This window comes from Platalea leucorodia (assembly GCF_965183815.1).
Source record: "Platalea leucorodia genome assembly, chromosome: 7".
NCBI classification, from domain to species: Eukaryota; Metazoa; Chordata; class Aves; order Pelecaniformes; family Threskiornithidae; genus Platalea; species Platalea leucorodia.
In genome coordinates, this window is record NC_138829.1 from 1,375,099 (window position 1) to 1,396,791 (window position 21,693).

Here is a 21,693-nt window from a genome sequence, read left to right on the forward strand (position 1 = left end):
TCCTGGCATGGCCGTCCAGCCCCTGGCACGGGGTGAGGGACCATCTCCAAGGAGATGAAGGATGCCATGTCTGTGTTTCCGTATTTCGTTTAGAAAAGACGGAGAGCACTGGCTGCAGGGCTGGTGTGAAGCCCGGGAGATGATGCTCGAGTGAGGCCGGGGGTCCCAGCAAGCCCACCAGCATGCCACCCCGCGCACCCCGGCTCCGTCTCTCCTTGGCAGAGCCAGGAGAGTACCTTGCTCCCGCCGCTGTGAGGACCAGACGCATCTGACGGCAGGCGGGTTTCTGACAGCGAGGCGGGAACGCATCTCCCCATCCCTGCCCCGTTTTCCTGCTCCTTGAGCACTTAGTGCCGCGTTGGGACCTGCGCTTTCTGCATAATGTGATTTCCTGCAAAAGCATCAGCATGTCTCAGGCGGGGTGTCACTGTCACAGCCCCACCGACACCCCTCTACGGGACAGACTGTCCTGGCCACGTGCATTTTCCTTCACGTCTCCGAGCGACTGACACCCGGCAAGAGCGAGCGCAGAGGAACAGCCCGCCTGCAGCAGTCGTCCCCTGGTCGGGAGGTTTCTGGGAGCCATGGGCAGCCTTTACGAGGAGCTTGCCTGCCAGAAGCTGATCCCCTGCTTCCCATTGCTGTTACTCTGCAGCACAGGACAGACTTCATCCTTCTGTTTACGTGGAGTCACCCAACGCCACGCCAGCGCTGTGATGGACCAGGCAGCAGGGTGGTGCCATGCCAGCATGGGTGGCATGCCCCTATGGCTCCATCCATCTCCAGATCGATCGGGGGATTTGGGGTACGTGGTGATGCCAAGGGTGGATGGCAAACACTCCAGGCCAGTGCTTGCAGGAGGGAGGTTTCCCGGTCCCAGCGCAGCGGTGGCTGTGCAGCACCCCTCACGTGCCCGCTGCCTGCCGCCTGCCTGCACATGGCGATTCCCATGGCAACGCGCTGCCGCGGCGCAGACGCCGAATAAACTGAAATGAAAATGACTAAAAGCAAATTCCGTCGTCTGCTCCGGTGACAGAGCCAATATTAGCGCCCATCTGCCTGCATTATTCCCCTGGAATTAGAGAAACAGAGGGAGAGAAAAAGCGACAAAGCGAGCTTACGCTCACTGAAAGCAACTGTGCTCTGCTTCAACTGAACATCGCTCCTCCCTGCTGCCCACCCCCGTCCCGCCGCCAGCATCCCGCACCAGGTCGCTGCCGAGGCCGGCGCGGCTGGGCGAGAGCTGGACCCCAGCCCCGGGCAGCGGGGCTCAGCCTGCCCTCGGCATCCCTGCCACGTGCTGCGAATGCGCCAGCCCCAGGGTGCTCCCTGGGCCGAGCACCCCGACCCAGCCACCCTCCCCGGGGCAGGGTCGGGTGCCCCTCGGGAGCCTATTGCTCCCCGCACGTCGCAGCACCACGGGCGGGGAGCTGGCCCTGCACACCGGCTTCCCGAGCTGCTCCAAAATGTCTGAAGCACTGGAGACTGAAAGAGCTGCAGCTCCCCACTAATTCCTGCCCTGTCCTCCTCTGGTGAAACGTAATTTGCTGCTTGATCGTTCAGAGAAATCCTGTGGCTTGCATTATTATTCAGTACAATCTCATCAGCTTTTATCCTTTAGCAATGACCTTATGATAGTAAGTTAAGCCTACAGAAATAGCATTTGTAATTAATCTATTTCCATAAGATTAGCATGTCAAATGTCAGGGGGATACATGTAAGATCCCTTTGGAGCTTACAATCCTTTTGTCCGAATTGCTTTAAAACCGTGACAGTCTCATCAGTAAGCAAACAGCCCGGCTGGGGGCAGGGAGGGCTCCGCATGGACCCCTCCTGGCTGGCCCCCAGCCCGCCGCAAAAATCACCGGCTCTGCTTGGTGCTGCCAAAACCCACTTTCCGCCCTGCCCACCCAGCGTGGCCGATGCCAAAGCTCGCCCCGAGCAAGGGGACAGCCCCCCGCACTGCTGCTGCCATCGCACGGGCCGAGGCCGGGGGTTTGTCACCCTCACCCCCTCCTCTCATCCCATCATCCCATCCCCAGCTCCGGCACCGCTGCTGTGGGATGAGTTGGTGCCGTCACTGACCTCTTCCACTTCAACGCTGATGCATCGTTTATAAAACAGCAGAAATATAATGCCAGAAGATATCAAGGGATTTATTTTATCTGTCTCTCACATGAAAACATTGTGTACAAAGTCATCCTTACCTGTAAGAAAAATCCCCATTTGATTCCAGCACAAGACATTTTTTGAGTTTAATGCCGTGCATTCTCCCGGGGGTTGTTAGAAAACACCCCAAATCCCTTCAGGTCTCTGCTGTCGCTCCTCGCACAGCTTGGGTAACCTCTGCTCCCTCCAGCATTTACCTTTCAGCTTAGCCATGCTGCTGGCTCACAGCCCGTCAGCCGAGCTTGGCCGGCTTGGGGGTTAGCAGCAGCTTGCAGAGGCGGGTGAGCCCCGCGTGGCCGGAGCAGGCTGGCACCCGCGGTGTGCCTGGCACCCTGCTACAGGGGTCTGCACCCCGCGGTGTGCCTGGCACCCTGCTACAGGGGTCTGCACCCCGCGGTGTGCCCGGCACCCTGCTACAGGGGTTTGCACCCCGCGGTGTGCCCGGCACCCTGCTACAGGGGTTTGCACCCCGCGGTGTGCCCGGCACCCTGCCATGGGGCTCTGCTCGCCCCACCAGGGAGCCTCCCTCCCACCCCAGCCCCTGCCCTTGCTGCCACTGGTACGGGATCAATGCCCCCAAACCCTTCAGTTACGCCTAGGTGACTTTGCAGTTTTGGAGGTCCCATGTCCCAAGCGGCCCATGATCACTGCTAAGCAGAAGCCACAGAGCACGCAAAGGTGCTTTCAGGATTTCTACAGCCCCCACAAAGCTGCAATCCAACATGTCGGTACCAAAGCAAAGCAAACACCCACCAAGGGTGAGGAGGGGCCTTCAGCAACTTCTTTGCATGGACTCAGATATCGCAGCCCCCCACCACACACCGGCCCCATCCCCCCGCTCCCCTGCACCCCCAGGCCCCCGCCTGCCCTGCCGACGGGCAGGGGGCTGACTGCAAGGAGTCCTGAGATACAGGGGTGGGAATTAGCGCAGGAGCAGGCAGGAGCAGGCAGGAGCAGGCAGGAGCAGGCAGGAGCAGGCAGTGCTGTGACTTCCTTTCCTCCTGGGGATGGAGGAGCTTGCTCATGCTGAAAGTTTTCGGGTTTTTTTTCCAGTTTAGCTGAAAGCTTTTATACTTTTGTAGCAAGAGGAAAAATCTCCTGTTTTCTAAGCACAGTCTCTCAAAAATTTTCAACTTTAATCAAGTTCTCTGCTGAGTGAAGCTCTTTCTTTTTTAGTAATTAAAAAAGGATATTCCCCAAATAAGATTTTTTTTTCTTTTTTTTCTGCAGAATAAAATAAGTTTTCTATCATCGAAGGTGAGCGCAGGTGCAATTCACTGGAGGAAACTCCCCAGCATAATGCCAGAACGGGGCTTATCAATAACACTGTTTTCTGACCCCTCGGTTCTTTACAGTTGATGTCGCTCGGCACCCACCCCAGGAACAGGCAGGGCTGCCGAAGGACACCGCAACACGGTGTGTGCATCCTCTGCACGCAGAGCGACGCTCAAATCCCAAACTTTTTCACCGAGATGACTTTGCAAAAGTCATTGAACGCTCTTACCTCTGCAAAAGCACTTTAAAAATACATGTACGTGCGGACAGACAGACACGGACAGGCAGACGCACACCCCCAGGTCTCTGCACCTCCTCTCTTGCTGCTCCGGCTGGGTCTTTGCTTGCACCCATGCCCACGCTCCCCCATGGCCCCGCTCCAGGTGCTGCCCCAGGGACCCCCACGTGCCCACGGGCACCGGGAGCCCCTCGCCCAGGGGACAGGCCGTGCCTAAGCAGCCGGGACAGCCACAGCCAGACAAGCGCACCCACCAGCCACCATTTGCACAGGACCAGCCCTTTCTGTCCCCTTACCGCACTATTTCCCCATGCTTGTTGCCCCCCAATCATCTGTATCCATCCCTTTCCCCACCTTTGGTTCCTCCCTGAACATCCCACAATAAATCCTGTGCAATCCCAAAATACTCTCCCCTGCATCCCACAACACGCCCAGGCCGTGGGGCAGCGACCCCATTCCCAAAGCTGCCCCGGCATCGTGCAGAGCCCCTGGCTGCTCGCTCCCAGACGGGCAGCACACTCCCCAAAGCACGGGGGACACCAGCCTCGTCCCCTCCATCTGCTCCCAACACTGTTTTTTCCCAGTAACCCCATACACCCCATAACTCCTGGCACTGCCACCGGTCCCGGCGCTGCCCTGGGACCAGCACAGCCATAGGAATTCTCACTCCCCCCCCCCCCCCAGTCCTACCAAATCCCTCCTGGGCTTTCCAAGCTTGAATTCCTACAAAGCAGTGCCACCCCGGCCCCGAAACGGGCTGCTCAGAGGCGTGCTGACACCGAGCAGAGCCCGCTGCTGGCTCCACATCTCCCAAATTACCCCGTGTCACAGGTCATCTTACAGCATCTCCAGCGAGTATTCAAATGATTTTTTTTTTCCATTTTCTCACTCTATTTCTCTTTTTCCTCTTGGAAATACAGGATGACACTGTGTGATAAGGTCTGTCACTTTAAATTAAACCAGCTAGACTGTTTTTTATCCTGCAATAATCTGAATGCAGATAAAATGTGATATCCCTGGGAAGAAAGAAGCCATCAGAAGGAAGAAAGGGACCAAAAGCCAGATACCCAGACACCTCCTGGGATTAACCGTGGGCTCTTCGACTCTATAGCCTCCTGACAGCTTTTTAGTAACATAACACAAATCAGACTTCGTTGTCTTCAAATACGTATAGCACAGCCTCCGCGGGGTCAGTATTTGGGGGTCCCCGTGCAAAAGAGGTGCCGGCAGGGGCGGTGAGGCCGGGGGGCTGTTGGACAGCGGGCGCGGAGGTCCTGCCAGCCCGAATCCCACCTACCAGAGCCGGAGCGGGCAACAAACACTTTTCCATCACCATCAGCATGTTTTGCTCTTTAGAGAGCCATTGCCAGTCTTCACAGGGACTTGGGACAGGCGGATGGCCACGTTAATAGGAACGGAGCACCTAAACCTTTCCCACTCACCTAACTAGCTGCTCATCCAAAAGTTTTGGATGCTTTTGGAAAACGCAGCTTTGAGTCATAAATGAAATCAGTAGCAGCAATTCAGAACAAAAACCTAAACCTACGCTGTGCTGATGTTACCCTCTTTGGCATTACACCTGACTAAAGAGGGGCTTAAGGAAAAGCCGTAATGAGTCAACGCCATCGGTGAAGATAAACATATCTCAGGAACCACAGGCACTGGAGATCACGTAAGGCAGAGTTAGAGATCCCTCATCTGTCTGCTGTGCAAATCACATTACTGGACCCGAGGATCCTTCGGCAGGGAAAAGCGCAGCAGGCAGATGTAATCTCCCACAGCCGCTGCCAGGGAGGCGAGAGGCTCAAAGGGATGAAATGTCACCAGCCTGTTTCAGCTTGTCCATGAAATTATGTCCCATTAATCCCAGTCTGTCCAGATGAGGGGCATATGTGGATAAATATATTTTCAACTGGGATGCTTGAATATTGGGTATATGGAACATGCTTGCAGATGTATAGCACCTAAAATGCACCAAATAGCAGGTTAATGGGTTCTTCGGCTCTGGTCCGTGTGCCGGGGTGCACGCTATGGGCACGAGGAATTACTTGGTTGCACCCGGTGGGGCTGTCAGTTCGGTAACAGGCTGCCTTCCCATGCACAGCTAGCCCACGCAGCAGTCCCGCAGTGCCTAGAAAATACCCTGCTTTCCTGCATCACATGTATTTAACCCTGCATGGAAAAATTTTTAATTAGCCCATCATTTCTGGCTTTACTCTTTTTCCTCTGCTGCCAGAGACTTCCTCTCACCAGGAGGAATCCGCGAGCTCCGTGCTGGGGCCATATGCACGATGCTTCTGGGTGCAAAGCAACAATTACCAGTCCTGGTAATGGCTGCGGCTCTCAAAGTCGTGACCTGGGGAGAGACCTGGCTTTACAGACCTTGCAGATGTCATACCCAGGAGCAAAGACAAGCGACAGCGGTGATGCAGACTTCGGGCCTCACATCGTCTCGTAACAATTAGTCCCCCAGCTGGACCAGGGAAGAGAACACAGAGTAAAGGAGAAGTTGTTTAAAAAGAGGCAAACTCAGATTATGTCCAGAAGGCTCAACCAGGGATGCTGATCTCAGCCCGAGGTGGGTGAGGGATGGGTTAGGGAGGAGCGTGAGTGCCGGCTGTGCCGTGCCGGGGCTCCCCGGCCACCGCAGCCCCAGCCCCGGCAGAGGGGTGGGAGGGAGGACAAGGATGGGGAGGGGTTATTCCCACCACAGGCACTGCCGTTGGGAACAGGGTACTTTTCCAAGCAGCACCGGACTGAAGGACTCAGCCACCACATTTTGTGGGAATGGCTGGAGCTCCACGTGCCACCCGATGTCGGTAGGAAGGCACCGGCTTCGCCAGGAGCATGCTGTGCTACCAGGACTGCTCACATTTTTAATTCTCCAAACTAAAAAAAAAAAAAATGCTGCTGGAGATTTTGGGTGAGGATCTGACCGCCCTGACACCCTGCCCTGGTGGGGTACAGTCCTCCCCACTCCAGACGGTGCTGTACCTGGAGGTGGTGGCCGCACCATCCTGCCGATGGCTCGGACCCGGCCGGCCGCTCCCCGGGGCGCGCTACAGCGGGTCTGCAGGACGAAGGTGCCATGTGCCATCCCATGGTGCTTCCCAGGCTGGCCGGCCACGTTCTGGGGGCAGGAGGGACACCTTGGTGCCCCTGGTGTCCTCCTGGGGGGCTCTCCCTGCTCTCCCCCCTGCTGCCCGGGCTGGTTTCTGGTGCCTGTGTAAAGACGAAGGCGGTAAAGCTTTGCTGTGAATGCAAAGGAGGGGAGATGGCGCTGGGGAGGACACAACTGGGAATTGCCATTCTCCCGGCCTCTCCAACTGCCACCATTAATATTTGCTGCGTTCCTCACAGCTGTCAGCACATGCTGTCTGCTGCTTTATTCCCGCTGCCGAAGCCCTTCCGTCCCGCTATCCGGCTCGAATGCTAATATCTGTCCATGGCATATTACTCATCCTATCAAAGGCAGGACAAGTATTTTAAATGCTGCAGTGATTCATGGTAATTAAAGAAACTCTTGCAAATATTCATTCCCTTCTCCTCTTTCTCCATCCTCCTCGCACTGATGTGGAAATACAAAGTATTTGCTGTTTAAGATGATGGGAACAGGACCGCCAGCAAGCTGGCACCCCCACAGATGTGCCTTAGAATGCTTTGTGAGCAGGACGCTCACCCTAAAAGCACAGCTTGCTTCCCGGCGCAGGGTGGGATGGTGCCGGGCACCGCGTGTTGGGCCCCTCCTGGTCCCCGAGCCGGCGCAGACGCTGCTGCCCCCGGAGAGACCGGGGAGCTGCCAAGGTTTGCTCCAGTGCATATGTGACCTCAATACAAATTAGGCAAAACCTGAATCTCCACATCTGCCACGTGCTCAGCCATACAGCCGAGCCGGGCATGGGGCTGGGCACCGCTGGGGGTCGTGCCTGGGGGCTGGCAGTGTCGGGGAGGCTGCAGGGAGGCATGGGGAGGACGGGGGGGTTATGGCAGGAGGGCAGTGGAGGCCTCTAAGGTCTTGTGCTACAGCATCCTGCAGAGCCTTCATGCTCCCTCCCTGGCACATGGAGGGACTTTGGGTCACCCCTGCACTGGCACAAGCAAACTGGTGCCCTCCCAGTCCCCACACTGGGGACAGCGGTTTCTGCCCAGAGCTGGCATTTGCTCCTTGCCTGCATTGCACTGGGACTGTCGGTGCACCATCCCAGCACCCCGTCCCTGTGATGCCGGCACCAGCTTCGCTCCACCCCTCACTGTCACAAGCTGGCACTGCCCAGAGATCACCAGTGACAGGGACACGGTGAAGGACGGCTCATCCCTGGCGGAGCAGCGTCCTCTGCACCGCTGCAGAGACCCCTGGCCGGTCACCACTGCCCTCATGCCTCTGCCCGCCGAGGCACCGAGGATGGCTGCAGCTTCGTGCCGGGAATTGGGTCCAACCAAAGCAGCTCTCCTCAACGCTGAGCTGCTAACATGGCTTTGGTGATGCCCCCCTCCAAGGCACGCTGCCGGGCACCTTGTCCAGCGTGCTTTAAACCGATGGGCTACCTGTGTCCTCATTGCAGCCTACCTGCAGGCAGGCACGTGCCTGCTGCGCTGCTCCCAGCACAGCTTGCTGGTGGCCGGGAAAGCCCTGGCATGGCAGGGCCATGCCATGAACATGCCCTTCCCGTCCCAGCCGAGCCACACTGTGGTCCAGAGCAAGGCTGGATGGGGTGCCAGGCTGGGGAAGGGGGTGCTCGCTCCCTCGTGAAGCTGTACCTCCAAACGTCCCCTTTCCCGAGGTGCCTTCAGCCTCTCCTGTCCCTGCTGTGTTTGTCCTTTCCTGCAGCCTCAGGCATGGGGATGGTCATGGGAAGGTTTTTGGGGTAAGAAGATTCCTTCTCCCCTCTGCCCTGCGGCTGAGATGAGGCACCACAGGGACCAAGCCACCGCAGGGAGCAGCCTGCTCCCCTGCCACCCCACCCTGCCACCGAGGAGGACCCAAACTTGGTCCCCCAGGTCTGGGTGCATTCAGCCTGCAGAGCCTCCCCTCTCCCGGGACTTCATTGCCCCTTCACTTCATTTCTTGTTTTCATAGCTTTCTCGCTGAGCTTGGTGAGGACTTTGAAGAAAAAAAAAAATTACTCTGTCTGTTTCCTCATTGGGTACCAGCCTGCACTGAATTAGTTTAATCGGAATAACCACAAACCCCTCGGGAAATTCATGCTAAATTTATAAAATATTATTATCTCTAGCTCTCCAAATTAATCTACACAAGTAAGTAAAGTGCTTTTTCATTTAGGACAATTCAGGATTTGAAATAAACAGTAAGGCAGAGAAAACTCAACACATACTTTGTGTATGCACCAACATGCCTCCAAATCTTAACGCTGATTTCCAGTACCACATGGGAATGAAGTCAAAGCTAGAATGCCGTATTTAGGAGACACTAAGAATCACAGAATCATAGAATCGTTTAGGTTGGAAAAGACCCTTAAGATCATTGAGTCCAACTGTTAACCCAGCACTGCCAAGCCCACCACTAAACCATGTCCCCAAGCACCACATCTCCCCGGCTTTTAAATCCCCCCAGGGATGGGGACTCAGCCCCTGCCCTGGGCAGCCTGGGCCAGGCCCTGACAGCCCTTTGGGTGAAGAAGTTTTTCCTAATACCCAACCTAAACCTGCCCTGGCGCAGCTTGAGGCGGTTCCCTCTCGTCCCATGGGAGATGAAAGGAGGCTGGGTGCCGCACTGCTGGCACTGCTGGCTGCGAGAGCGTGGCTGGAGCCAAAGAGCGGCTTTGGCCAGGCGGGCAGCATCTGCCGCCTTCACACGCCAGGGTGTTTCCCTGTCTGATGTGTGGGTAGGTCTAGAGAGGGGCCGGGGGGCTGCGCAGCAGGAGGGGGGGTCCCACTGCAGGATCTTGGGCAAGGAGAGCAAATGTGCAGTAGTGGTGGGGGCTCTGCCGAGGCGGAGATGCTCGCTGGGGCATGCAGAGCTGGATGGATCTGGCAGAGGAAAGGGGACCCGAAGCAGTTCAGCAGGGAGAGCTGCAGATGGGCACCAGGTAGGAGTTAGGAGTTGTTGTTCCCTACGGAGGTGTCCGGGGCTGACCCCGGAGGAGGGCAGCATGGAAAGCCTCTGCCTGCCTGAGGAAAGAGTCTCTTGGGCACCAGCACCCCTTCATCGACACGATCCCTCTGCCATCCATAAAGGCGGCCGTAACCTGGTGGGGAGGAGGAGGAGGACATGAGCGAGGAAGGTGGCCGACTGCTGTGAGAGTCAACGGGGCGTGTTATCAGCACATGGACCTGCGGGCAGGGAGCCCCCGGTGCCCGCTGGTGCGGCCCAGGAGCTCACCGGGGCTGTGGGGAGGGAGCTGCGACTCTGGCTGGGAAAAGCCCAGTTCATTAAAGCAGGTTCTGCAGGTGACTAAGAGAAAAGGGAGAAAAACCTCCTTGTAATCCCTCTGCCACAGCAGAAGGCTTTGCAGCAAGAGAAGGGTGGTGCATTAATACCTTTAATTCCAGCTAAAACCCATTATTGCAACAGCCCAGCTGCGAAGCTTGACATTCCCCAGCCAGCAGACGGCAGCTCCCATCGCAGCAATCCAACACAAGCCCTTATGGGGCATTTCTGCACCCGCTGGGGCCCCGGTCCGGGGCTGGGCTCTGCGGGAGAGAGGGGCAGCCTGCGGCAGGGTGATCCCCCGGGACGGGAGCGCCCCACCGCTCTCGGCACTTCTCCCAGCAGTCATACTGGGATGCTCGGAGGTGTCGGCACCTCCTGCAGCCGGGAGGAGCAGGGGCCCCGTCCCTCCTTGCAGCTCTCCAGTGCCCTGCTCTCCCAGTGGGGCCCGACTCTTCCTCCTCCTCCTTCAAGCACGGGCCAAGACCAGGTGCTTTCCACATCTCCGTCCCCACGGTGGGCTCTGGGGCTGGAGGCTTACACTGATGGGGTCCTGCTCTGACCCGGCTGTGCTATTTCAGGCTCTTTTTCAGCCTCACGGGGCAGCCTCAGCAGCGGAGATCTGCAGAGAGAGACTCGTTGCCAGCCCAGCGCTGCCTGAGCGCTGCTCTTTGCTTTGCAGGAGCAGCCCCTGCAGCGTCCAGGGCGAGGGGTCCCAGCAGCGGCCAGCTCCCGCATGCACATTTCCATAGGTCGTATCACTTCCCTGGGACCCGGGACCACTCCGTGTTTGGGGCTGCTGGGCAGCGGGCGCAGATCGCATCCCGCAGCCCTCTCCCCAGATTGCTGCCAGTGGTCCTGCCATGGAGGACCAGCTGCTGAGGACCCACTTGCCCACCTTCCCCGGGCACGTGTGCCCCTGCAGCAGCAGGGATGGCTCCATGGGGAAGGAGAGGGCGACCAGCAGCCCTGGCTGGGGGGTCCCAGGGTGCCCAGCATCCTCGCAACGAGGCCAGAGCTGCTGGGGAAGCGCTGGCCCAGGGTGGAGGTGGCCGGGGGAGCCCGGCAGCTGGGGCGGCTGCTGACAGGGGGTGCAATGCATGCAGGGCTCACCCCAGAGCCCCAGGGGAGCCGCCGGCAAGCCCTGGCAGCATCGTGTCTGAGACAGCGGCGACAGGGGCACCCCGACATCGGTGCCATGGCCACAAGAAGAACGGCGTGGCGAGTGCGGCGTTGCCGGGTTTGATGGGACTCGGGCGGCCGCCCCCGGGCTGGGGGTCTCGGCTGGTGCCGGGGGGGCCGAGACCCCCACCCGTGCCTGACCCTGCGTGGATCAACACTGACATCCAGTGATGGCCCAGCTCCACTGCAGGTTCCTGTTCCCCGCCATCGCTCAGCGAAAGCGCTCGCAATTAAAGAAAAAAAAAAAAAAAAGATGCTTTTCATTTTCCTGAAAACAGCCTTTGCAAGCTGTTCCTCGGGGAGACACTCACGTCTCCTCCGGTCTTTCTAAACAAAATGAATTAAAGCCGACGAGGAAGGGACATGTATCACTGGAGGAGCTGCACCCAGACGCTGCCAAGCAGCCTCCGACACCCTGTCTCAGCACCAAGCTGGCCTTGGCACCACGCAAATCCCCCCACACTCAACATAGTCTCTCCCCTTCCCGGGTTCAGGTGCCAGCCCTGGGCAGGGGCAAGGGACCTCTCCCGTCCCTAAAGCCCGGGTGGTCCTTGAGCAGCACAAGCCCCTTGCTGAGGCAGAGGGGCAGCAAGAGGCTCTGCCCAATTTCCTTCTCCTGGGGACAGAAGAGCTGAACTCCCCTACTTGCCTCAAAAATGCGTCCCTGAGCCTGCTGGGCTGCCACCCTCAACCCCGATGTCACTTGGGCCATTCCCTTCTGCAGCACCGCTAACGCAGCCGCAGCCCTGCGACCCTCGCAGCATCCTTCGAGCAGCAGAGCAACATCCTTCGAGCAGCATCCTTCGTGCAGCAGAGCAGAGACTGAAGCCTGGGGGTACTTTGGGTGCCTGTCTGAGAATATAAGAGTGTAAAAAGTGTAAATGTGAGTATAAAATAGCCTCCGTCTGCCTCTCCTCTCACCACGCTGTGGGCTGGCAGCCCTGCACGCCAGAGCCGCCCTCCCTGGGCTGAAACATGGGGTGTCTGCAAGCCCCCCGTGCCTGCTTTCCTACGACGGGCAGTTCGGAGGTGACGGATCAGAGCTTCCAGCATCCCCTGGTGACCCAAACACTTATCTGTGCTGGGAGCAGAGGAAAGCAAACACTTCATCTCATTCCATTTTTCCTGGCAATATACATATTAGTAATTTGAAGACATTAACTTTTTATTTAGGGTATTTAGGGAAATACACCCATCTGTTCATCCCTGAGACAGACAGGGAGGGATGCCTGAAGCTTCAGGTGCATTTTTTAACCATACAACTGGGCTCAGTGCCCCCAGACTCACCGGTTAACCCAGCCTGACCCTGCTCAGCACAGCCTGAGCATCCAAAACCAGCGGCCCCCCGCGGCCACCCCGTGCTGGGAGCACCCGGTGCCAGCGCGCACCCGGGAGCAGCCACCGGCTCCCTGCCGTGCCGAATCTCACAACGCAGTGCTCAGTGTTGATTTTCATCAGAGCAAAATTTGGAAGGGAATTAGTCTCAAAATAAATCATAGAATGCTTTGGGATGGAAGGGACCTTTAAAGGTCATCTAGTCCATCCCCCCTGCAACTGGCAGGGACAGTCCAGTCCATCCAGGTCCTGGAAAGTAAGAATCGTTCAGAAATCCCCCTGGCTTCTGAGGAAGGAGTATTTCCAGGGCGGGTAACCCCTATTAGAAAATGTAATTCAGTGAACGAGCTACTGCTGCTTCACGGCGAAGTCCAGCAGGGAACCACCACTGTCCTGAATCCAAATTATCCAGGGACTGACGGTCAGACTTTAAACTCGTACTACTTGCTCTTGGCATTTTCAAGTTTACCCCTTTTAAAGTCAGAAAACTTCCAAAATAGCAGGCTATGTCTGTTCTTGACAAGAACATATTGTTTCTGTTGTGCTGAAATCATTTCAAGAAGGAAATTGCACGGCAGTCTGTTAGCGAAGGCAGGGGAGGCAGCTGGTTAAACGAGGAGGAGGAATGGAGGTGTTGGGAGATGCGACCAGCGAGCGAGCAGCCGTCGCTGGTGGGGAACCACTGGCACAGGTTTCTGCGGCTCCTCTCCCCGCTCCCGCTGGCACCGCTGGGCATCGCTTTGCAGCAGGGCGGGCGGGCAGGCTCACCCACGCGCGTCCCGCCTGGGCTGGCACGCAAAGGCGTTTTGATTTACAAAAAAGACTTAAACTGGCCCAAAGGCCAGCATTCAGCGCTCACTACCGGCTGTTTCTGTGTTTCACGTTGTAATTGTAACAAGTATTATTGTCTTTTTCAGTTTGTTGTGGATGAGTGTAAAATAATGCGGTCCCTGTAGCTGCTGCAGTTGTGCTACGAAGCGGGAGCAGGTTTGCAGCCTGCCGAGAAGCTGAAGCCAGGTGAACGGGGTCTCTGCAAAGAGCCTGGCTCTGCCCGGGCACCCTCTGCCACCAGCATCTCTCCCGGGGCCCGCGGTCCCACACGGCGTGGGCAGCGCACGTGTCCCCCGCGGACAGGCAGGCCGAGCTGCCTGCAACCAGCCCTTATTTCTGGTTTGTTTTACCTCCTCGTTTTGACCTTTCTCTGCTTTAAAAAACACGCTAGCTTGTCTTCTGGGAAACACCGACCTTTGCTGTTTGAAGCGTGAAATCCTTTCTCTGCGCAAACGCTGTCAGAGCCAGGAGGAGGACCTGGTAGCCCAGCAGCAGCACTAGCCACCAGTCAGCAGCACTAGCCACCAGGCAGCGGCACTAGCCACCGGGCAGCGGCACCATCTGCGGCACGGGGTGCCATCCCGGCAGGCGCGGGGCAGCCGGTGCCGGGGGCAGCCCGGCAGCAGGGCGGATAATCTCATCGGCGATACGGCGGCTTTCTGCGGGGAGGCACAGACCGACTGCAGGAAGCCTGATTTTAAAATTCAGCAGATGATAACACTCTGCAAGGCGTAAAACATGAATTGCATAACATCAAATGTATTTTCCACCACTCCTGCTACTTTTAGGCAGCATCAACATGAAAAAGCCCGCAGGAGGAAAGGCTGAGAGCAGCCGGGCGGGAGAGGAGCAGCGAGGCTGGGGAGCAGGGACAAGCGGGATGGAGAAAGCCGGGCTCCCAGCTGTGCCTGGCTGGGTCATACCCATACACCCATACACGCTTCGCAGCGCCGGTGGGTAAGGCTCCCTGGAGAAAAAGCAACCTGAGAGAGGAGGTGCAGCCTTCTCCAACCTTTAGACAAATTGGGGAAAAAAACAAGCTGCAGCTCGGCTGCTTCCATGCCCTAAGGCCCCTCCGTGCAGCCCGTGGGTGGCATGCGGAGCGCGCGAGGCGGTGGGGGTTTGCAGCCCCGGCCAGGCACCCCTTCCCTCTGGGGACGCCTGCGGGGTCCCTGCAGCCCCGCAGCGAGCCGTCCCCCGGCTCGGACCAGGGATCTGCTCTCTCGCTTCACGAACGCTGTGCAGCGCGGGAGGCACTCGGCTCCAGCGGGGACAGCCGCAGGGATTTCTCTCCTCCCAGGCTCCTGCTGTAAGACGGAGCAACCCGCCAGCCGGGAGGGCAGGGACCTGCTGCCCGCGGGCTCCACGGGCCCTGCCCGCAGGAGGGCACCAGCCAAGGCAGCGGTGTAGGCACCAACCAAGGCATAACAAGACATAACGCTCCCTCCTGCCAGAAGCAGCAATGGGTACATCTTGCTTTGGTCTTTTAATGTACTGAGGCGTCTCCACACCGCTCCCAGGGCATGCAGCACGCGTGTGCACGCGGTATTCCCACGGGCAGGGCAGGCAGCGAGGGGCAGACAAGTCCTTTGCAGCCAAGCCCCAGCTGGAAGCAGCTGCTGCTGGGAGCCTTTTATTACCTTTCCCTCGAGACGCAGCATCTGTTTTGTGGGCAGAACCACACACGAATGGTTGCAGGCAATTTGTGTATTATTACCTGCTCTGAGGCTTCGCTCCCACCCGCAGCCTGGCTCTTACGTTCAAAGGATTCCTGCGGCCCCGGCTCGTCGCTGTGGCTGGAAAACAGGCAGCGGCTGCCTGGACAAGGCAGCAGATCCGCGCCTGTGCCCAGGAGGCCGCGTTCGCCTCCACTTGCCCTCCTCTGCTCGCAGGAGGGCTCGTGCCTGATGCTGCGTTATTTCCACGCTGTTTCCTTCAGTGCCGACTTGCCAGCAGCATTTGCCTGCGTGATTTGTGCATTAGCCGGGCGATTCCCCTGCTTTGGCTCAGGCCTGGCATCTGCAACTGAGAAGAGTTGGCGACAAGCTTCGTTTCAAAAATTACTTGGAGAGCTGGTGCATCACAAATTGATCTACTGCCTGCATGGGTGTGCAAGGAGACCGTGCTGCATACAGCTTCCCCGCTTTAAAATGCCGTTCAGGTTAAGGCTTTGGGGGAGATTTTGTGTCTTATAACCTGTGCCGAAGAGGTGACCCTTAGAGCAGGAGGTCAGACGCACGCAGCGCATCACCCCATCAGTACAACAGAAGCCGTCCCTGCAGTGGGTTATTCACTGGTGCAGGCAGAGGCTGGGGCATTTGGAGAAAGGTTTCCGACCCCTTTCATTCACATCCTCAAATACTTTCCCCGAAGGAGGCAAAACACGCTGTGCCTTTACGGTGCTGGTGCCAGCAGAGGTGACGGGATGGGTCCGTGGGGTCCACAAGCACCCCCGAAGGTTGGACCCTCAATGCCCTGAGCACCTTCCACGGCGCTGACGGCGATTTGGGGCGGCAGCACCCAGCACGGGGGGAGCAGGCACAGCCGAGCTCTTGCTTTTGGAAGCACGTGCAGAGGCCATGCTTCCCCGTGCAGCCCAGGCGCAGGTGGGCTCGGGGGGCTGCGCTACGCCTCCTCGTTCCTTTCTCTACAACAAAACCCCACAGGCATATCCAAAACAAACAGAGCATCCAAACGTGGCTCAGTGTTACTGAAAGATTTTTTGTTGGAAGCTGAAAAAATGTGGTTTATCATGGTCATACAAGGGCAATCGGCTGGGCCGGCTCGCTGCTCAGGGCTGTGCAGTGCCCGGAGGGAGGGCAGTCCCACGGCTCCTCCCGGCCCCGTGTTGGCCATCTGCAGGAAACTCAATAGCCCAGTTGTGTTTTGCTTGAGGCCAACCCCCCGACAGTGCTGGTGCTCACCCCGATCAGGCAGGAGGGGCCCCACAGCCCCCTACCCACCTCCCTGGGGATGCTCTGGGCAGCAGTGGGCTTATTCGGTCCAACAGCAGCGATCCGGGCAGAGAGTTTTCTTTTCCACTTTTTTTCCTTTTTTCCCTTTTCCCAGGCACTACTGGCGGGGGCCGCCCGGCGACGCTGGTGGCCCCCCGCACGCTCGGCTCACCCACACTAAAGAGCCGCAATCGCTCCTGCAGGCGGAGGAGCAGATCAGGCTGTTACCCAGGCTTTTTCCTGACCTGTAAATTGGTTTTGGCTTCAGCGGGGGTTTTCTTCTGCGTTTGACCGTTAGGCTTCCCCGCAGACAGCAGCCCCGCTATTCCAGGCTGTAAGGCTGCATTTTCTTCTCCCTGGCTGGTGGAAGTTTCTTCCCTCGGCTCACGCATTGGCAGCGGTTGTAGGGTCATTGAATCACGGAATGGTTTGGGTGGGAAGGGACCGTCAAAGGCCACCCAGTCCAACCCCCTGCCATGGGCAGGGACATCTTCAACCAGACCAGGTTGCTCACAGCCCCGTCCAGCCTGGCCTTGAATGTTTCCAGGGATGGGGCATCTCCCACCTCTCTGGGCAACCTGGGCCAGTGCTTCACCACCATCACAAAACATTTCTTCCTTCTATCCAGTCTGAATTTCCCCTCTTTTTGTTTAAAACCATTCCCCCTTGTCCTATTGCCACAGGCCCTGCTAAAATGCCTGTCCCCATCTTTCTTATAAGCCCCCTTTAAGTACTGAAAGGCTGCAATGAGGTCTGCCCGCAGCCTTCTCCTCTCCAGGCTGAACACCCCCAGCTCTTTCAGCCTTAGACGAGATGTTTCTGCTCATCCCTGCTCTGCTCACACCCTCGATAGCCCTGGGAATCAACCTGTTCCATGGAGTCCCGCCGGGATAGCCGCTCACGGGCAGCTTCTTCCCAGCGCTGGCAATCTTCTGCTGACGGCCAGGAGAGCGCGGTGCAGCCCTTTGGAGGTGGGGAGAGGGATTTCACAGGACTTCCATTTCTTTCATCACAGTCCCCTTGCTGCCTGCAGCAATAGTGCAGTTGATAGGTACAGACTATTGCATTTAGTTCAGGAACCTTAAAATATACCTATTAATAATGCAGAATGTGATCTCTTCGCTCTGCATTGTTCAACAAGCGTGGAGGCATTCTGCAAGACAAATCCAGGTCCACATCAGAATGAAATACCTGCTGCATCCAAACATTCATAGTGGGCCGAACAACTGTTCTGCAGCCTGGAGGTTTTAGGACTAAAATAGGTACCCAAATTTGCAGCTCAAAGCTATTGGTATTTGAATTTTGTCTCCAATTAAATAAAGCACTGAAGCGTGCACTCAACTCTAACTCTGAAGTAACATCACCGAAAGCAATATAATTTTTCTACTTCAAAATGCACAGGACTTGAATTTCTAATAGCACCGCCTAAGAACACAACCTGCTGCACGCCTCTGTGAGAGGGGGGAAAGAGAAGTGGTTTTGCCCTCCTCTGGAGAACCGGAGGGCAAGGCTGTTCCCCTTCTCGTTAAACGCCATTCTACCTATTCTGAAAAGCTACGTTTTGAAGCTGAAGCACTCTCCTTTTCCCCTCCACCTTCCCCAGCCCCTGCTGTCCCTTCGGTCACCGGCTGTAACACAGCTTCACCCGGAGCGTATCCACTCCGGAGAGGAGGCAGCGAGGGAGCCTGCCTCTTCCCGCAGGGCTGTCGCGATAGCCGGCAGGGTCACATCACGCCAGACCAAGGAGTTCAATCGCCAGGGTTTCACCGCCCGCTAGCACAGTGTGCCTTATGAAGGGTTATCTGTATTTGTACAGGTCAGCAGCGCGAGCTAGGGAATTACAGTGTAAACACGGCGAGTTAGGCGAAACAGTAGTTTACGATAAAATAGGAAAACACCAAGAGCACTATGGTGTGAGAGCGCCTTATCAGGACAAGCCATGCAAGTAAAAATGGCATCTAAAAATGGTACCTTGCCCACAGGTGCTGAAAGAGCCCCGGTGAGGGGCGAGCGGCGCAAGGGATGCGGTGCCCCACGCCTGCCAGGCGAGCGGGGACCGCACCGGGCTCCTGCCCGGCCGTCATCAGCCTTCCCAAGGACACCGCCACGAGAACGGGTATTTATATGACTCCTCAAGCTAACGAAAAGGGTTTTTCTTTGGGAGGAAGAATAACAGAAGTTATGCTACATGGTTAACTCCGTCTGGCAAATCCATGCATTGGATTAGCCCCGTTCCTCCTCCCCTGGGACGGCACCGCCACTGCGGAGCTGCCCAGAGCGGCAGAGGGGACAGACCTGGCAAGAAGCTGGGGCCGAAAAGGGCCCAAATCTGAGGGCCTGGGCAGGTGGGGGCTGATGGAGCCTGCGTGCCCAGCGAAGGCAGGCTGCCCGCGCCGGCTGCGGAGCGGCGGTGGGTGGGCAGAGGGCTGCCATTGCCCCTCAGCATCTCCTGGGCAGCGCGCGGGGAGATGGATCACGGGGAGCAGGGGCTCCAGGGCCTGGGGACGGCACGGGCTGCTCGCAGGGCGAGCCCAGGGCGGTTACAGCACCGGGGGGAGGCTCCAGAGGGCCCCCAGGTCCTTTTGGCAGCCCATGGGTTATGGCAAGCATTTCTGCTCCTTGGCTTGGCCGTGCCATAGGAAACCCCACGGCGCTGCCCTTGCCCTGACGCTGGGGTAACTCGGGCACGGCTCTCGGGGGTGAGTTTGGGACGTTTGCCGCCTGCTGACGGGCCGTGCTTTTCTCAGCGGCTGCACAGTGGAAACACCAGAACAGTTTGGATAGAGGGTCGTTACAGCACAGCTGAAAGGAGAGTAACTCATTGCCGCGCTGATTATTTTTAAGACGACAATGAAATTGTCAGGGGAATATTTGTGTTTTCAAGTATATCGTGTCATGAAAGGATTTCAGTTTTGCCAATATCTTATTTTTTTGCAGCTGATACGTTAATGTTTGGAAACACTTTAATCTGTCCGTGGAAGATGAAGGTGTGCCTCCGGCTCACACACGATCTGAGGCCAGTGTAATACAGTTTCCAAATCTTGTTCTCACTTGCCAAAGGCATTTCAGAATTACAGAAATGCTGGGAAATATTCAGGCATGGGGTCTGTAGTGTGGGCAGCTGGCAAGTTCTCTAGCTATTAAAAATTACTTTGCAGAGTCATTAAGATATTATCGTTGCAATTTTTAATTCTGACAAAGTTCAAGACGATGGAAAGGCACATTAAATGACTGGATACATCTCATTTTACAGTGCAATAATCGTTTTTATGCCAAGTCTTAAAATTGGGGTACTCTGATCCTGTATGTGCTGGAGCTTGTGAAAGTGCATTAACAGTATATTAAAGCAATTTCTGGGTAAAAAAAAGAGATTTGATCATAAACTGCCTTCAAACCGTTGGGGGAGAAGGGGCCAGCAGGCCCAGGAGCGTGGCGGGCGGAGGTGGGAGCAGCCCCGGGGAGGGCTGCAGCGCGCGGGGCTCTGACCCGCACCACCTCCATCCCCGGCGGGGAGCAAAGCTGTGGAAACGCAGCCCGCGGTACCGCGCCGAGAAAAGCCCTGCGCACCGCCGCGCAGGCAGGCTCGGGCTTTAGAAGGGGGCAGGAGGCAAGCGCGGGTCGTGTCCGTGTGACGGGGGCTCGAAGAGACGGCTCCGGGGCGGTTGTGCTCAGGGAACCGGCAAAACCAGCAAGAAACGGGTGTGAAACGGCAAGAAACAGGTGTGAGAGGAGGCTGGGCCTTCAATTTACAGCAATATTTTGAGAGGTATGTTCTTACCTGTTAGTCGAATAATGCATGAAAATATTAAATTTAATCAGTCAAGAAAATTTGACTTGTAACTTACAAGGTTAACAATTTTTTTTCCTGATTCTCAAAGCAGGTAGGTTATGGGCAAGAAATAAATACTTTTAAATTACATCTTCTTTATTCTATTTTTAAAAATCTGAACTTTCACAAAATGAGTGATTTTTTTTTTTATGTGTATGACTTTTAGAAACAATTATTGTTCCACATTGCACAGTATGACAGCTTAATAACCAGATGAAGTGATGACAATGATTTCCATATGCCCCAAGAAATTCCCCGTGGAGTCTGGACCCGGCTGGCAGTCGCCCCCAGACAGAGCGGGGCAGGCGCCCAGCGGGTGTCGTTCAGCACAGGCCGAAATGCGCTGGCGTTCTGTTTTACCTACAACCCTTCGCCTGGCTTGGGAAAATCACAACAGGTGGAATTTTCTGTGCTGTGCCCTATCCCAAACCCGCCAGCAAAGCGCTGGAGCTGGGCGTCCGCCCGGCTCTCACGGCAGCTTTTGGAGACCCGAATCGCCCGGGCGGGCGGCCGGTACCCGCGGCTGCCCTCGGTGCAGAGCGAAAGCGGGACGGGGTCTGGGAACGCAGCACAGAAACACCCGGATTTTTTCGTTTATTGGTTTCTCTTGGTCTGTAACTATGGGAATGACCTTGCCCAAGGAGGAGACCACGCACTGGTCCTAAGCAGCAGAAGACAAGTGCACGGTGAATTCAGTACGGTCACTTGGACTCCCTCAGCTCATCTGAAACTTTTAAAGTGTGAGCGCACTGTGCCTGGTAATAAACAGTTTCAAATTTTTTCTAGACTGGAGCTTTAGTAGCAAAGAAAATTACCGTTTGAGAAGTTTCACGTAATGCTAGTGCAGTTTACTTTGCCATCCCTCCCAGCTACCCCTTCTCAGCTGCTAACGCCGGCTGCTCAGCGGAATCTGGGTACGCGGTGCCGAGGAGCCCGAACCGCTGGGCTGCCCGACCCGGCGCCAGCAGCGCGCGGGGTGCAGCGGACCCGACGCCAAAGAGGGGACGCAGCTGATCAAAGTGGTGTTTTCCAAGGAATAGAATTGTTGGATTAAACCTTTATAGACTGAGAAATCGGAAACTAGTTCTGCTAGATCCGAGTACCAGACGCCTGCCTTTCTCCTTGCAGCAGAGCAGCTGTACAGCAGCGCTGGAGCGGCTGGCGGAGCCCAAGGCCGCCCGTCGGCTGGCACGGCGACGGCTTGGCTGGTGCTGGCCTCGCGAGTCGGCCACCGCAGGGACGAGGGGCCTGCGCGGAGCCGGGCGCGGGGCAGAGCCGCCGTGGGAGGGCAGCTGCGGGCCAGACACTCTTCCGTCAGCAGACGCCTGCGTTGGATGTTTGTGCTATCCACGTGACTTTTTATTTTCAGATATTTATTGGAAGGTTATTATTTTTTGGAAGGTTATTACTTTTTATTGGAAGGTTATTATTTTCTTCCATAAAGAAAAGCACTATACTGCAGCTTCCCAGATCGATGGTTACTGGATGCACC